The sequence below is a fragment of the Nycticebus coucang genome, chromosome 8, assembly GCF_027406575.1.
Source record: "Nycticebus coucang isolate mNycCou1 chromosome 8, mNycCou1.pri, whole genome shotgun sequence".
Lineage (NCBI taxonomy): Eukaryota > Metazoa > Chordata > Mammalia > Primates > Lorisidae > Nycticebus > Nycticebus coucang.
In genome coordinates, this window is record NC_069787.1 from 51,380,314 (window position 1) to 51,397,004 (window position 16,691).

Below are 16,691 nucleotides of genomic sequence, written 5' to 3' on the forward strand. Positions count from 1 at the left end.
GAATGAACTCTTTTATTCCATTATTTTTACAGGGAATTTGTTTGGCCCTTGTATCAATATAGTGTAATGATTTGGACATTTCTTCATTAATTCAAAAAATATTTATGAGAGTTCATTTTGTGCCCGGCACTATTTCAGGGGCTAAGATAAGGTGTATACATTGAGTCCTCACTTGGCAGGGTGTAGTCCCACAAACACCCATATTCTTTCAGACTGGGACCATAGGTACCCTAATAGTGATGATCCTCAGTTGTAATTTTTGGGATGTGGGAGGAAGCTGGAGTACCTAGAGAGAAAATGCACAGACAAGGGGAAAGTATGCAAATCCCACACAGACATCGGCCCCACCTGGGAACTGATTTTTTTCTGATCAACTACTGCTGTTAAAGGGACCTGCTGTGAAGTCCTTGTCCTCATGAAGCTTACGTTTTAGTTGAAGAAAAACAATACACACATAAATGAGACAATTTCAGATACTGATAAGGAACAAAAGTATTGGGAGGTAAGTGTGAGGGGTGTTTTGGTGGTAGGGAAAATTGATATTAGACCTGAGACAGGAACGGTAAGAAAGAACCACTGGAAAACTTGGGAGAACATTCCAGGTAGAGAGAATGGCAGGGGTAAACCACAGGAAGAAGCTTGGCAAATGAGAGGAACAGAAAGGAGAGCATTTGTGACTTGAGTTTAGTCCACAAGGGGAATGAACAAATGGACTAAAGCAGTGGAGTCAAGCAGCTGTAGCTCATTAAGGTCTTGCAGGCCACAAAAGGGACTTAACATTTTATTCTCATTGTCATACAAATCACTGGAGGAAGTAAGACACTTCTCTTATAAGCTAGGCTTTGCTGCCTTCTGTAAATTCTCCCACCTTCTCCAAGGACTGCTTTACAGGCCAACACATTCCCCATCTTTATAAAGATGATGCTTTAGAAAAGCATGTGACCCCAAGTAGACACATCTTGCCTCACATAAATTGTTTGTATGTTAACATCCAAAACAGATAGATCTGGAACCAATCAGGAGAATGTAAATTACAGGTTGCTTGATGTGCCTTAACTTCTGCATGTTGGCCAGTGTAGGTGCACAGCCAAAATGAACTGTGTGAATACAATTGTTTGGCAATTACTGGTCTGTCACTTGTCCAAAGTGCTAAGTGTGTGAATGGATTTGTATGGGTAATGACTCTGAAATTACCAGCTAGCTTTTCTCATCTCTCCATGATAGAGGAAAACACATCCGAACTTGGCTCATTTCTGGAGAAGTCTTGTGATGATCCTCAGTTGTTCAGAATGCACATTTGGTCATCATTATCCCTCCGGTAATCAGTTTCTACAAACTATAAGATGATGTTACAGTTACACCTTATTCAAATCATCTAAAGATGACCCTTCCAAGAGAACATGTATTTAAATATATATGGACAGTTGCTGGTATCTCTGCTTTAATTATACCACAGTGAGAGAAATCTTGTGTCACTGGAAACCTCTAGATGGACCACGTGTCTAGAACTCTAAGGTTATTTACTGTAAATAATATGGGAGATGTGATTACTAGACAGATTCCTCCACAACAAAATGATGCACAGAATCCACAAACGGAGTGTCTTGAAATCAGCTTTGAAAGGGCCTAGAAACAGCCAGGAATTTGGACCCAATCAGTACACAGAACTGCAGGTGCTGTGTGTCCCTCTCCCCCAGTTAAAACGCTGGATCCACGTGAATAATAAGCTTAATCACATTTTCAAGACAGCTGTGGGTACTTGGGACCTAGTCTCTCGTCAGCGGCTCCCGAAAAAATTTTGAAGGTTACTATGAAAATTTATATTAAACTTAAGACCAGATTGTGCATCAAAGAAAATAAAACGCCTTAATTTCAAGGCTACGTTTTTATTTAATTGTGATCTCTGATTGCAATTAAGCAGTCTCTCTCTCACCCCAAGGAAGAAGGGAGGATTTTCACTTTTCTGTAGGAACCGGTAACCAAACCTGTTGTTCTGCCAAGTCAGTCTTCCCCATTCTCTGATTTCTTAGTGCTCTGGGAGTGGCCTGAAACCTCTGCCTGCCTCCCGTCAGATAAGCAGAAAGTTTGCTCTAGCTTTGATAAATCTGCACTAGGCAGATATGTTTTTGGCACTAAGTGTACGTTCCCAAGATGATGACGATGAAGTCCCCCCACCCCCACCGGCCCTTTCTTGCGGCCACGGAGTGTGTTTTGCCTGCGTTTAAGAAACGTCCTTCATCTGCTGGCGTGTGCGCGCTCCGCCCGAAGCCAGCGTTTCTGAGTCGCAGGGCAGGGCGACTTGGGTCGGCTGAGTGTCACCCACAGATGTGACCGGTCTTCCCCCCCGCGGGCGCCCGCGGAGGCAACAGCCTCCTTCCTCTCTAGCCCGCGGCCCGCGGCCCAGACCAGGGGAAGGGGACGGAAGCTCTCGCCACAAGCCGGCGTCTGGGCCGGCACACAAAACGCCGCCACCAGAAACTTTTTCCCCCAGCTGCGCGCAACTTTTGGCCTTTCCTCCCGGCACGTTCTCGTCCCGAGTTTCTGTGCCCAGGGTTTCCCTCCGCCTTCCTCGCTTTCTCCACAGCGGCGCGCGGCGGACCTGGGCTGAGAGGGGCGAGGGAGCCGGGGCAGCCGCGGCGGGGACGCAGGAGCAGGGCAATGGCCAGGGCAGGACGGGACGCGGCGGCGGCGGCGGTCCGGGAGGAGGAACTGGTCAAAGGGGACCGCGACCCGCGAGCGCCCGGAAAGGAAAGAGCTGCCGCGGTTTGCTGCCGTCGGAATAAAGTTGGCGCCCTTTCCTCGGCGTTTCGCAGCCTTCTCTCCTCGCCTTTCCTGCCTCCTCCCCCCCTTTTTTGACAGCTGGGAGCTAGCGGCCACCTCCACCTCCACAGCCGCACCCCCGGGGGGCGCCGGAGTTGTTTTCCATCCCCAGAAAGTTGTTTTTCCATCCCCAGAAAGAGACCGAGAAGGTGGGAGGGGGAGAAATATACATGCTCCTTCTTGAAACCCCTAGAAATCTGAGGGCTAACAACCACCAAACTAAGCTACTTTTATTTTGCAAAAGGGAAGCAACATTGTAGTCACGACAATTTTGCAGAGAGAGGAAAAACTTGTGGGGCTTGGAAAGCCGCTCCGGGTCACCTCGCCCGCAGTCTCCCCCTCCTCCCGCGAGCAGCCCCCTCCCGGGACAGTGCGTTCCTTTTTTTTTTGTCCCGAGGAGGAGCCGGGGGAACTCTGCGGGATTGGACTTGAGGAGGAGCGCGACCCTGGGCGCGCGTGTAAATCAGTCACCTGAGCGCTGAGGGGCCGCGGCGAGGGCGCGCGCGGGCGGGCGGGCGCGCGGGCGGGGAGAGGCGGAGGCGGCGAGTGCGGCGGCCCGGAGGAAATCGGAGGGGAGGGAAGGAAAGGCCGAGACGGAAGGAGCGAGAGGCGGCCGCTAAGAGGAGACCAAGAGGCGGGGGCTGCCCTTGACAACCAGCATGCCGAGATGGTAAGAAGTTTCCACCCTCCTTTCCTTTTTATTCTAGACTTCGTAAGAAATGACTTCCGCGCCCGAGCCCACCAGAGCCGCCCGGGGGCTGTGTTTTCCTTCAGTCCGGCGGCGTGAGGTGGAGGGGGCGCTGAGGAGGGCGGGCGGGAGAGGAAAACCCCAGTCCAACCTGGCCCCTGCTGTGCTCCCGCAGTCTGCCCCTAAACTTGGCCCCAAGTTTCCGAGGCGAGTCCAGGTGGGAGGGTGTGTGTGTGAGGGGGGCTCAGTCAAGTTCGGCCGCGCTCGCGGCTTCAGAGCAGAGGTGAGCAGCTGGCGAGCGGGAGGCTCCCAGGAGTTGGGGACGAGATGGAAGGGACGCGGGGGACGAATGGAACGCTGGAAGGAGCTGGGGCGGAGAGGAAAGCGGCTGGGACCTCCGGTAACTTTTACAACTCGCGGGCCGTGAGGGACGGGCGGCTGGGCGTGGGTGCCCGGCGCGGCGGCGAGGGCGCAGCCGCCCGGCCCGGCTCGGCTCCTCGGCTCGTCCCTCCTTCTGCCTGTTCCGAGCCTGCCCTTTGTAAGGAAAGGTGGGAGGAAATGCCTCCAAGTGCAGAACGCGGGGCAGGCGAGTCACTCCTCGCCTGAGAGGGATCCACACGTATTTTCCAGGTGCAGTTCTAAAGGAGCCGATTTGTTTTACTTAACACATTGACTGGACTGTGGGATTTGGGGCCCGGGGAAGGAGCAGAATAAAAGAAAATAATAATAATAATAAATAACCCAACTAGGTGAAATCCCCTGTGAGGTGAGGCTAAGGTTTTTAAGAAGTCCCAAGTGTAAGTGCAGGAGGGAACTGGCATGGCTTTGCGAAGCGAGACTCAGCCCGGTCCTTGTCCGCGGAGCGGCTTCTCTGCAGCGAGGCAGCGTGCAGTTAGTTCGCCGGGTGATGAGCCGCTCTGTCCTCTTTCGGGGAAGTGATTTGTTAGAAATGGGGCCTGACCCCCCAATGTACACAGCCCTACTATGAAACTAATTTGGGACTCTCACATGAAAGCTATAACCCAGCTACAACTTAACAATAGGGGGAAGTGGGAAAGGGGGGGGTGGGTAGAGGGAGGGGGATCGGTGGGATCACACCTGTGGTGCATCTTACAGGGGTATTTGCGAAACTTGGTAAATGTAGAATGTAAATGTTTTGGCACAGTAACTGAGATAACGCCGGAAAGGCTATGTTAACCACTGTGATAAAAATGTGTCAAATGGTTTATGAAGTGAGTGTATGATGCCCCATAATCATATCATTGTATACAGTTATGATTTAATAAAATAAATAAATAAATAAATAAATGGGGCCTGACCAGTCCCTTCCTTTCAGTTTGCTTCCACCCGGCGTTGCTATTGTTACCCCCACTTGGGGATCTGATATACTGCGTTCCATATATAGATGGAATATGTAAGGTAAAGGGTGATAGCGGGTTGGCATTTTTTCCCTCTTCCCTTCCCCCTAATGTGACATCTCTTGTTTCAGTGATCAGAGTCACAACTGGAGTGTAGGAGATGCGACTGTCAAACGCAGGCACACACACATACATAAACGTGCGCCCAGGACTGTGGTTACAGTAACGTTGACAGAAATTAAAGTGGTTTTGAAAGCAGCGTGCGATTTATGATGGTTCCCATTTACCCTGGAGTCAAGCTGTTGTAAAACTGATGTACAAAAGACATCCTAAAATAATCCTGTGTACCCAGGATTAAAGTGGCAGAAAGTGACCCGTTTTATTATTTTTTATGTACTTCGTGGACACTTGGCAATTGTTGGTATCTGCGTTTAAGTGAGGCATAAAAACAAAATAGTAAATATATCTGTTTAGAGCCCGAGAGTTTTTCTTCAAACGGCACTTTACACAAAAATACTGCAAAGGTCGGTTGCAGGTATTTTTCTTCCTTTTCCCCATAGCCTATATTAACTATATGTCTACACATCTCTTCCTATATACTAATCACTTTGGACAGTGTCTAAGCCAATTGTCTACCACTCTTTCATTCTGCAATTTCAAATGTTACTGTGCACACACGTACATGCCTTAAGTGGGGGAATTTATTTCTGGCACTGTTAGTGCCTCTCATCTGAAGATGTGCCTGAGTAGTGAGACCTTGTACAAGTTAACAGAACTTACTTTACCCTTTGGAACCACCTTCTCTCCGCCCCCCCTCAGCCCCCAATAAGAAAAAAAAATCCCTTGTGAACTTTTAGGAGGATCTGTGTTTTAGATTGTATTTGTAGCTGTTTCATTTAAACGGTTCAGTCTTAATGAAGTTCTTAGTTGAACCTACTCTTTCTGTTCCCAGAGAGCAGTGTATTTAAAATCCAGATTGCTAATTACTTTACCAAAGTAGGGGAGTATCTTCACCTGAAGGAAGTAATACTGAGCCTGAAGGTGAACTCTGCTTGGAGTGTCTTGTGAAACTGCCTTTATTTTCCCTGGAGAATATGAAGTTGGGTGGTGTTGGCATGTAAAACTTTGAATAAGAATAAACCTCACGTGATATTTAAAAATTGATATTAAGAAGTTATTGATAGCAGTAGTACATTCTTAATACCGGATTTTTTTCCTGAGATGTAAGATAGCTGTCAGATACAGATATGTGATTACAAAAAGAAGCAGACAAAAGCAGAGCTGACTATTGCTATATTAAAATGTAAGTGTTACAGTTTGAATTTTCAAGTGAGAGTTTTTGAGTTCAGTGCTTTACATAACATTTTGTCCTAATCTTGCTTGCTGTCAGGGATGTTTCATGGTTGTGCAATTGCTGCAGTCAAGAATGCCAATTTGCATTCCAGGAGTGTCATTTGATTACTTTTATGTGCACAGCTCCAAGACCCGGCCCAGACCTCTCGTTTCATCTTGCCATGTCACGAGTCAATGCTGTGTCGTCTTTTCAAAAATCTGCCTGATTTAGACAAGAAAGAAAAGTACTTTCATGTTGCAGCCGCAGTCCCCTGCTAACTTGTCAGCAGCAGGATATGATTCACTTGGGCCCAGAAGAATGGAACAGAAAGGCGGGTTAGGCGATTCAATAAAGCCCACGGACAGGTAGTGTGTGACACCCCCAGAGAGCCGCAGTTAATGAAGAACAGGTCTGCTTAGTTCTCCACACGCTGACCTGGTGCTGTCCCCACAGTTTTCTCATTTGATCTTTCCCAGCAAATTGATCTTTTCTTGTATTTTTTTTTGCCTTCCAAGTTAGTCCTTGTGGGACTGAAATTAGCAGAGCAACTTAAGTTGGATAATACAGCTGTTCAGAAAAGAAGAAATTGGACACTGGCTCAAAAAGAGGTGGGGGCGGGGGGGATATAAGGAGCTATTCTTTTTGTTGTTCCTGGGACTATTTCTTATATTAAGAGAATCCAAAATAGGTGATGACTTGAAGTTAGTTCTTTCCCTTTTAATTTTGGAGTTAAGGTTCAGTTCTATTTTAAATACTCCTCAAATACTTGAAAGATGGTTTTTGTGAGTATGAGGATCTTGATTTAACATTTTTCATACTTGTTTAAAATGATTTGCCAGTCAACTTATATGGTTTTTATGGCTATTGTAAGATGGTATAATACAACTGTATTATTTATGGTCTTCTAAATAACTACAATCCCCAAATATCCAATACCAAATTACAGAAAAGATTAAACAATAAAAAAGTCATTATACCAGTGTTGTGTATAAATATTATGGCTCCTGAAAATGTTTTCCACAAATTACCATCAGCATCTTTTTTTTGCATAAATTCCACAGATACACTGTTAAAGATTTTTTCTTTATTTTTAAGACCCTGCATTTAAATGTATGCTTTTAAAACTCACATAAGACAAATGTTATTTGTTTTTTGAGATTAAAATTAATTTGAGACAAGGTGGTTAAATCTAACTTTGGAATGTATGCATAGTTAAACAGATTAAAGTTTCACTATAGAATTTTGTACATAAAGCTTGGGTTGGAAGCAATTAATGGAATCTTAACATGGTGAATGTATAAGGAGCAGTGTTTTCTGAATTTCTCAGCAGATGGTCTCATTTAACATCTACATTCTTACAAGAGACAGAGTTAAAAACATTTCTTATGGAAAGAGAGGCAGTCTCCTCAAATCTTTCCTGTTGGATGGGAATTATGTAGGATCATTGGTTAGTAAACTCCTCTCTGAAGAGCTAGAGGGAGCCTCATGATTTTATGAGGTAGACTTAAAGTTAAAAAAAAAAAAAAAAAAAACACTTGGGCAATCAGAATGTTGTACTAAAAGAGTAGGTAATGAATACTGGCCCGGTTTTTAGGCTTGGAGGTGCTGTTATTATATATTTGTTAAAGCAGTGATAGAAGCCAAAGAACTTCACACAAGAACAGTCACAGAGCCGGTGAAGTTTTCTAGGTTTTTACCTTTCTGATGATTTGGAGATCAGGCAAAATGCAACCAAATACTGTATTTTAAATATTTTGGTTTGCCTAACTACTGTTTGTTGTTTTGTCAATTGAAGGAATTATTCTCATTTTAGGAGAGTAACACAACCTTCAAAGTTGTATTAAGAATAACTTCCTACCAAATCACTGAGGAGTGGAGTACTTTTGAATTCACTCAAGACAACCTCCTTTTTATAAATGTAGGTTTATAAAATAGTTGTACATAATAACTGCCATATTCTGGAGAGAAAATTCCTTCAAAATAAATGCTTCATCTTATAAGCACAAAGAGTAAGCCATTTATAAAGCTGATATATTACGGATCAATAGATAAGTTCAAATAAGAGAAATAGAATATAAGCGGTATTAAATTCAGTATTTGTCATGTATGGTAATTTCACATCTGTTTATCAGTCTTTCCACTAACATTTGTGATACATTTATGTTAGAGTCATCGATCATAATTGCTCTTTAATATTTGTATGCTAGTTTTTAGCATCATTACTTTGGACAAACTTATTTGCCATTTAAGTAAATAATATAATCCAGTGAGATAAACTACCCAGATTTGTCCTTTTTTTAATCTCTTGCACAGTAGCTCTCATTATGTTACTAGCCAGTAAAAGTCTTTATTTGTTGCTTGTTAGAACCCTCAGTACACTCCGAGTTCAGCTATAATTTAATTTGGCTGTTCAAAGAGCCTCCCTTGTTTTAAAAACATGTTCTCAGTATGCTTTTACCATTTTTTGTGAACCTATATTGTAAGTCATGCATATGCATAAGAACTATAGCACAGACACATAATTCTTGAAGTTTTTGCCTTTAAAAATATCTTTACAAAACATTGTCAGTTTTGTTCTGCTTTCTCTATTTTCTCTTTGACATTCTGGAACATTTTTTTCTTGGTAATTTAAATTGGTTTGTTGTTATGATTTAAACTGAGTTACCTAAGGAAAACAACCTTCCCTTAAGGTATAGAGAGAAAAATCATTACGAATTCTAGTTGAGGTTATTCAGTAATTACGAATTCTAGTTGAGGTTATTTCATAGTTGTGGTCGCCTGAAATTACAAAAAGTTTGCCTTGTACATCACAGATTCTAACATGATGAATTCTGCTTCCTTGCAGTAACTGCTGGGAAGTTTTGCAATGAGTGGAAGATGGCTAGAGAGTTTTTGTTGTATTTGTACCAAATCATGTTCACTAAGACTAGTACTTGACTATAAAACTGTAATGAGATAAGTAGTGAGAATTCTTCCATAAGGAAGGCAGAATGTGGAACTCCTAAGTGACTCACTCCATGTGTGTCTTACCAGTGGGAATTGCATAAAGTCAGCCTTCTAGATACAGTATTTAATAGTTGTCAAAATGTACAGTATTGTCTTGGAACTTGTGGTTCATGAGTTCATAGTCTCTGCTTTTTTGTGTTTAGTACAAAGATGTAACAACCCACACAAAACATTTTTCTCTTATTATGACCTTACATTTGCCAAAGTGCCCCATGCTGAAATTCCTTTTCAGTATCTTTTTTTTTTAGTCCAAAGCCAGACGTGTACCCAGACACAAAAGCCTCTGTGTATAGCAAGCTGTTTTAAATATTGTGACTCGACGATGTGCTGTCCTTTCTCTGCTTGAGCCAAGGATCTCTGCTCAGTGTCTGTGGATTACCAAGCTCCTTCTTTATTGTACCTCTTGTCAACCATTCCTATTCATTTAACCTTTCATTAGTGTCTGTGCAGGCAAGGAAAAACCGAAAGGCCCCACTGTCACAGTTATTAGATTTCTCGGTTACATCCCAGCAACCATAAAGAAGTAAGAGTCCACACTGTGGTCGTGCATGCTGCTGTCCTGGGGTGCAGCTCTTCTGTGCATGTCAAGGACATGTGCCACATGTTGATATGCATCTCAGGGATAAATGCACAACATGGGGGACAGGCGGAGGCTGGCAGTAATGAGCTTTGTAGGAGTTATTGCAAAGACCAACAGTTTGTGAAGGAATTTTGCTTAACAGGCCAAGGAGATAGACAGAGTTGAGGGCTGCCAAGATTTGCCTGTGCAGAAGTTGTCAGTCACATTGTTTTCATCTAAACTTCATTTGAGGAGAAAATTGAATACGTTTGACAGTGACGAAAGATCTTACCTTTTTAAAAAAATTTTCAGAGGACAAAACCAATATTTCTCGTAAGTATTTAGTGTTATATTAATTTTTCTACTGACTGAATCATGTATATGAATGGATCTATTAATGATTTATCTTAATTGTTACATATGTAGAATATAGAAGATATTTCAGAGAAAAGATACTTCATATACTGTATGTTTTAAAATCTGTGTGAAAGTAATGTAGCCTATTAATTTTTCTATGTTGTTTTGATTTCCCTTTATTGTAGCCTGGTGTTATCATTTGTTTCTTTAGAAATGCATTTGCCCTGTTGCCCGAGGTAAAGGAGAAAAAGGTTGATCATGCATTCATTTTCAAATCATAACAAATACAATATTTGCAGATTTTGAATTAGAAAATATTATTTCAACATTTTAGAAGATTAAAAGAATTCTTTCTTTAAGAATTCTCAAAACATTTTATTAGAAATGGTAAATTACAATACATGTACCTTTGTCCCTCTAGCCAAGTTTTATCTTTTTTTTTTTTTTTTTAACTAGGAGAGTCTTTGTTACCAAGGATGTATAAAATATTTTTGTCTTCCTAATTTCAGTAGTTTTTGTCAGTTTGAGTGCCCAAACTCTTTTGAGGCACTCTAATAACTTTTTAAGTATACTTAATGACTTATCACCAAATCCCTATAAAGTTATTTATGGTTTTTCTAGAACCTTGCCTTTTTTTAGCCCAGGCTAACTTTTTGGTAGTTGTATTTGAAACTTTTCTCTGGTAAGGTTCTGTTGATATGTTATGAAAGTATTATCTAGATCAGTTATCTTTGTTTCATGAAAAGGAGATGAGCTATTTTTTCATACTCTTTTCCTCAGGTGGGATGTTTCCTTCCAGGGAAATACTACTCAGTGTTTGGCAGCCAGGTACCCAGCCAGCCTAGGGCTGTCCCCCAGCCTCCTGGCCAGTGAGTGAAAGGTCTGTGTCGATTGTATTGAGATGAATCTGATCAGGTTATCTGAAGTGAACTGATGGCCTTCTCACAGACAGGACGCAAGTATCTTAGCTCTCCTTTTCCTAATAGTCCCATTTTCATTCACTATGGTTGTGTTGAGAGTAGTAGGAAAGAAGGTCTTGTAATGACAAATAACTTCCCTCTCTCACCTAAAAGAAAAAAAAAATCCCAAACTAGAAAAAATAGTCCAGTGCTATGTGATAATTAAAGAGAAAGGAATACATGACAGTAGCTACTCTGCAGATATCCTGCACCTGTGCTGCATCCAGTCATGCAGCTGGCTGACTACTCCTTGGAAGACAGTTGTATCATTGGCTACTAAAGACTGAGAACATCCCTGGGCCTAGGGATCTATGCAGGCCCAGTTCTATCCCACCTACATTTGAAAGCCTGCATTCTGTTATTTGTAAAACAAATGAGGTAATTTCTAAGTTCCTTTCCAATTGGTACATTTTGTATTTTATGTGAGAGGACTATGTAATTATAGCAGTTTACTGTTTCTTTAGCTTTATTGAAGTATAATTCATATACCAAATAAGTCACCCACTTAAAATATACGTTTAAAAATACTCCATTACATGGATGTGCCATCTCTTACTTTTTCATACAACAAATTAATGTACATTTGGGTTGTTCCCACTTTTTTCTTGTGTAAGGCTGCCCTGAAAATTCATGTAGAAGCTGTTTGTGGACATATATTTTCATTTTTTTCAGGTATATACTTAGGCGTAGAATTGCTGGGTCATATGGTAATTCTGTCTTGAAACTTTTGAGGAACTTTTAAATTGTTTCCCAAATCATCTGTAGCATTTTGCTTTTCTACCAATAGCATATCAGTCTTCCAATCCCATCATATCCTTGTCAACACTTGTTATTGTCTATCTTTTTATTTTAATCATCTGAGTAGCTGTGATGGTATGTCACTGTGGTTTTTATTTGCATTTTCCTGATGGCAAGTGATGTGGAATAGCTTTTCATCTACTTACTGGGCCATTTGTGTACTTTCTCATTAGAATAGAGCATTGTCTCTGTTGCCCATATTTCATTTGGCTTATTTGTCTTTTTATTGTGGAGTTTTAAGAGCTCTTCATATATTCTGAATATAAGTCCTCTATTAGAAAATAAGATTTGTAAATGCTCTCTGCCATTGTAAAGGTGGTCTTTTTACTTTTTTTAAATGGTGGCTTTTTAAGCACAGAAGTTTTAAATTTTGGTGAAGTACAACTTGTTTTTTCTTTTATTGTGTTTTTGCATGCTCTCTGAGAAAGCATTGTCTAATCCCAGGTCATGACAGTTTACTCCTGTGTTTTCCTCTAAGTTTCTTACAGTTTGAGCTCTTGCATAGCAGATCCATAGATTTTTGATACATTTGGGTAAACCTTTACATAGTGTGAGGTAGAGATCCAGCTTCCTTCTTTTGAGTGCAAGTATCTGTTTTTCCCATTTGTTGAAAAGACAATTTTTTTCCATTGAATTGTCTTGGCATCCTTGTGGAAAATTGACCATTAAAGGTAAGGATTTATTTCTGAAATTTCTGTTCTATTTTTTTTATTTTGTTTCATTTTTTACTGTTCTTCCTTTGGCGATTCTCTTTCTTGTTGCCTCCCAGTAGCTGGGATTACAGATGCCCACCACAACATCAGGCTGTTTTTGATGTTACTAGAGACAGAGTTTCACTCTGGCTCACTGCTGCTCATACTGGTCTCGAATCTCCGAGCCCAGGCAATCCACCTGCCTCGGCCTCCCACAGCTGTGGGACTACAGGCATGAGCCACCACGCCCGGCCTCTGTTAGTTCTATTGATCTACAGGTCTGTCCTTGTGCTAGTACTGCACTGTCTTGACTATTGTTGCTTTGTATGAAGTTTTGCAATTGAGAAATGTGAGTCTCACAACTTTGCCCTGGCTTATTCCCCTTAGCATATTTTCCTCATTTATATTTAATATGTAACTAATCATTTAGCATATAACAGAACTGTCTGCATTTTTAAGGCTGAACAATATTCCACTGTATGTATACGTGTACCACATTTTCTTTATCCTTTCATTCATGGATGGATGTTTAGGTCACTTCCACTTCTTGGCCATTGTGAATTGTGTTGCTGTGAACATAAGTATGTAAATCTCTCTAGAAGATCCTGCTTTCACTTCTGGATAAATACAAGAGAAGTGCGATTGCCAGATAATAGGGTGATTCTCTTTTTAATTTTTTGAGGAACCTTTATACTATTTTCCCTAGTGGCTGTACCATTTTACATTTCTGTCAGTAGAGCACAAAGGGTTCCAATTATCCACATCTTCATAATAGTTATTTTTTGTTTTTTTGATAGTGGCCGTTCTAACAAGTGTGAGGTGATATTGTGGCTTAAAATTTTATTTGTAATTTTTTAAAAGACAAAGTCATGGTGTGACTATAGATCATTGCAACATCTAAATCCTGGGTTTAAATGATCCTTCCACCTCAACTTGCCTTGTAGCTAGGTCTGCAGACACACATCACACACCAGACATGGTCAGGGTCAGGCTATGTTGCCCAGGCTGGCCTCCAACTCTTGGGCTTAAGCGATATTTTTTTTGAGACAAGAGTCTCACTGTGTCGCCCTTGATAGAGTGCCATGATGTCACAGCTCACAGTAACCTCAAGCTTTTGGGCTTAAGCAATTCTCTTGCCTCAGCCTCCCAAATAGCTGGGACGACAGGTGCCTGCCTCAACACCTGGCTATTTTTTGGTTGTGGTTATCATTGTTGTTTAGCAGGCCTGGTCTGGGTTCGAATCTGCCAGTCCTGGTGTATGTGGCTGGCGCTCCAGCCACTGAGCTATGGGCACTGAGTCTCTTTAGCCACCTGAGTAACTGGGACTACAGACACGTGTTATCACACCTGACTAATTTTTTAATATGTAGAGATGAGATCCCTCTATGTTACCCAGGTTGGTCTCAAACTCCTGTGTTGAAGTGATCCCCCCACCCGTCCCCCGCAAGCCCCCCAAAGTCCTAGGATTACAGGCCTGCATTGCGGTTTTGATTCACGCTTCCTTGATCTTGAGGGTCTTGACCCTCCCTTGAGGGTCTTTTTCATGTACTCATTAGCCATTTAAGTATCTTTGGAGGGATGTCTATTCTAGTCCTTCACCTATTTTTTCATCAGATCATTTGGGGGTTTGGGGGTTGAATTTTGTCTATATATTCTGGATATTTATCCCTTATCAGAAATATGGTTAAAAATATTTTTTTCCATTCTTTGGGTTATCTCTTCCTCTGTGATTGCTTCCTTTGTTTTTGCTGCATAGAAGTTTCTAAGTTTGATTTAGTTCCATTTGTCTGTTCTTGCTTTTGCCGTTAGCAGTTTACTTTTAAAGCTCAGATTTATCTGATCCTCAGAAGAGTAAAAGCTACATTAAGAAAGTACATTCTATTGTTTAGGTAAAAAACTCTTGGTGGTACTCCAGGGGATGAGAAATATGTCATTCGGTAGCCAAAAGATGATAGCTCCTAGTTCCCTGTGAAACACCCTGGTTTTACTGAGTTTAAAAGCATTCTAGGTATTCTATACGATAAGAGACACACTTTATACCCTGGAAGGTAAAATTAAGTACCCAGAAATAATTGTTTTTGGTTTTATAAATACCTCCAAAGGAAAGGGAAAAAAATCATTATTGAGAAAATTTGTCTTCCTAGAATCCCGTCATGACTGAAAAAACACCAACAGAGATAAAACTAAGAATTATTATGTGATCTCCAAACCCCAAATAACTGGTCCAGATGTTTTAAATAAATAACCATGTTCAGATCTGGCATGGTGTTTAGAAACATGAGCTTGTTTTATAGTCTACCTGGGAAATTTTGTAATTAAAATACCTCAACATTGAATTAGAGAAACTTGAGAGCAAATGAAAGGTAACTTAATTTGGAGGCAGCTATGTTGCATCATTGTTGAATTAAATGAAATACTTGTTTCCTTAAAGTTCTAATTTTCTCTTTATTCATGTCAGTAAAGACCTATATTTATTTTCATCTAAGTAATTGCTTTCCTGATATTCTAATGGACCATTCTTGGCTTAACTGCATTGTCTGTTTTTGGTTTTTTGCCAGTTATTTTAGACCAAAGTTTCATAATTTAGTCAGCATCAACTATTAATTAGACGGCCAACTGATGGAATTTATATGTGGAACCTATGTATTTTTTTCCTTATAAGTGTTTATATATATAAATTATAATTAGCAATTAAAAATGATAACCTCAGGACACATTGGGGGGGTTTATTTTTTCCCTGTTAAATTCTATAGAGGATTTATAATTATTTATAAAAGTTAAAAAAATTGTTAGGGCAGAAAATTTTTTGTTTAACAGGCAAGTGATTTTTGGTTACATACAAATGTCATTATTTTGATCACGTGGACCAAAACATTTTTACTTTAGTGTTCTTTTTAGACTGTTTTGACATGTGCTTATGTGTATTTTTTATATATATGGACTGACAAAGTCATTTATCTTGTTATCGATATCTTATATGGTTTGGGTAATATAATAAACCGAAACAACACAGTGACTCAATGCCCACTCAGTTCTTTATCCTGGGGTATCTAATCTCCTTGTAATATACCTTTTATTGTCTAGTGGATCAGGGAAGTTAATTCTATCAACACATATGCTAACAGGTAGTCTTCTGAAAGTACAATATGATAATTGAGGTTTTTCTCTCAGTCAGAATGGTGATTTGAAACAAAACATACCATTTTGAATTAGTTTTTGATAAACTTAAACATTAATTTTTCCTTAGGGTATATTCTAAAATATATGAACAAGTAAAGAAATGCTTTTTAAACTTAGAAGTACTGCCAGGTCTTGAGCCAAATTTTTTCACCTGATAAATGTCCTTTGTAAGAAATATTTTCACATTAAAGGCTAGGGCAATGTATACAACTGTAGTCCCAGCTACTCAGGAGGCTGAGGCTGGAGAATAACTTGAGTCCAGGAGTTCAAATCTAGCCTGGGCAACATATTGAGATCTTGTGTCTAAAGTAATACATAAATAGAAATATTTTGACATAAAGGTACATTGGTCTTCATAGCTTCACTTATGTTCGTAAACAATAATGTCACCAACGTGATATTTTTGTGTACACAGGGCAATGATAATTAGATCTAATGAAGTTAGTGTGCCTGCATGTGTGTGTTTGTGGTTTGTGTGTGTGAGAGAGGGAAGCAGCATTCATAAGAAACTAATATAGCAAATTCTTTATGGAAGATGGTAGAAGGCAAAAGAGTATGGTTGAATTTTGCCGGGGTGGGGAAGGAAGGGCTTGAGATTGATGTACTTTTATACTGTAGTACGTAATGGCTGGTACATTGTTTTTTGTAGTTTTATATATATATTTATGGATGGTGAGTGTAATACTGATTGTCTTACTAGTATGCTGTCAAATTGTATTCCTAAAGTATAGAAATGCCACAGTAATAAATCTGTTAGCAGCCAGTAAGTACATGTTTGCTGACTATATGTAGAATAACTTGCTATGGGATTAGCATGGAACAGCATTCAATGATTGTGTACAGATTTGATAAAACTAAAGAAGATGCTTTTTAATATTTTGATGTTTAATCTGTACATCTGGCATAGACATGTGGATTCTAGGTACCTTCATTTGCAAAGT

The 16,691-nt window shown here is 40.5% G+C and overlaps 1 long non-coding RNA gene across 1 annotated transcript in view; it reads left to right on the forward strand.

Moving 5' to 3' along the window:
- The first annotated feature begins 3,417 nt into the window (after positions 1-3,417).
- The window catches only part of LOC128592697 (uncharacterized), a 74,321-nt gene continuing 61,047 nt past the window's right edge, over positions 3,418-16,691 (forward strand). The window contains exon 1 of the long non-coding RNA XR_008381978.1: positions 3,418-3,490. This is a non-coding gene — a long non-coding RNA (uncharacterized LOC128592697). The remainder of the gene's footprint in view (positions 3,491-16,691) is intronic.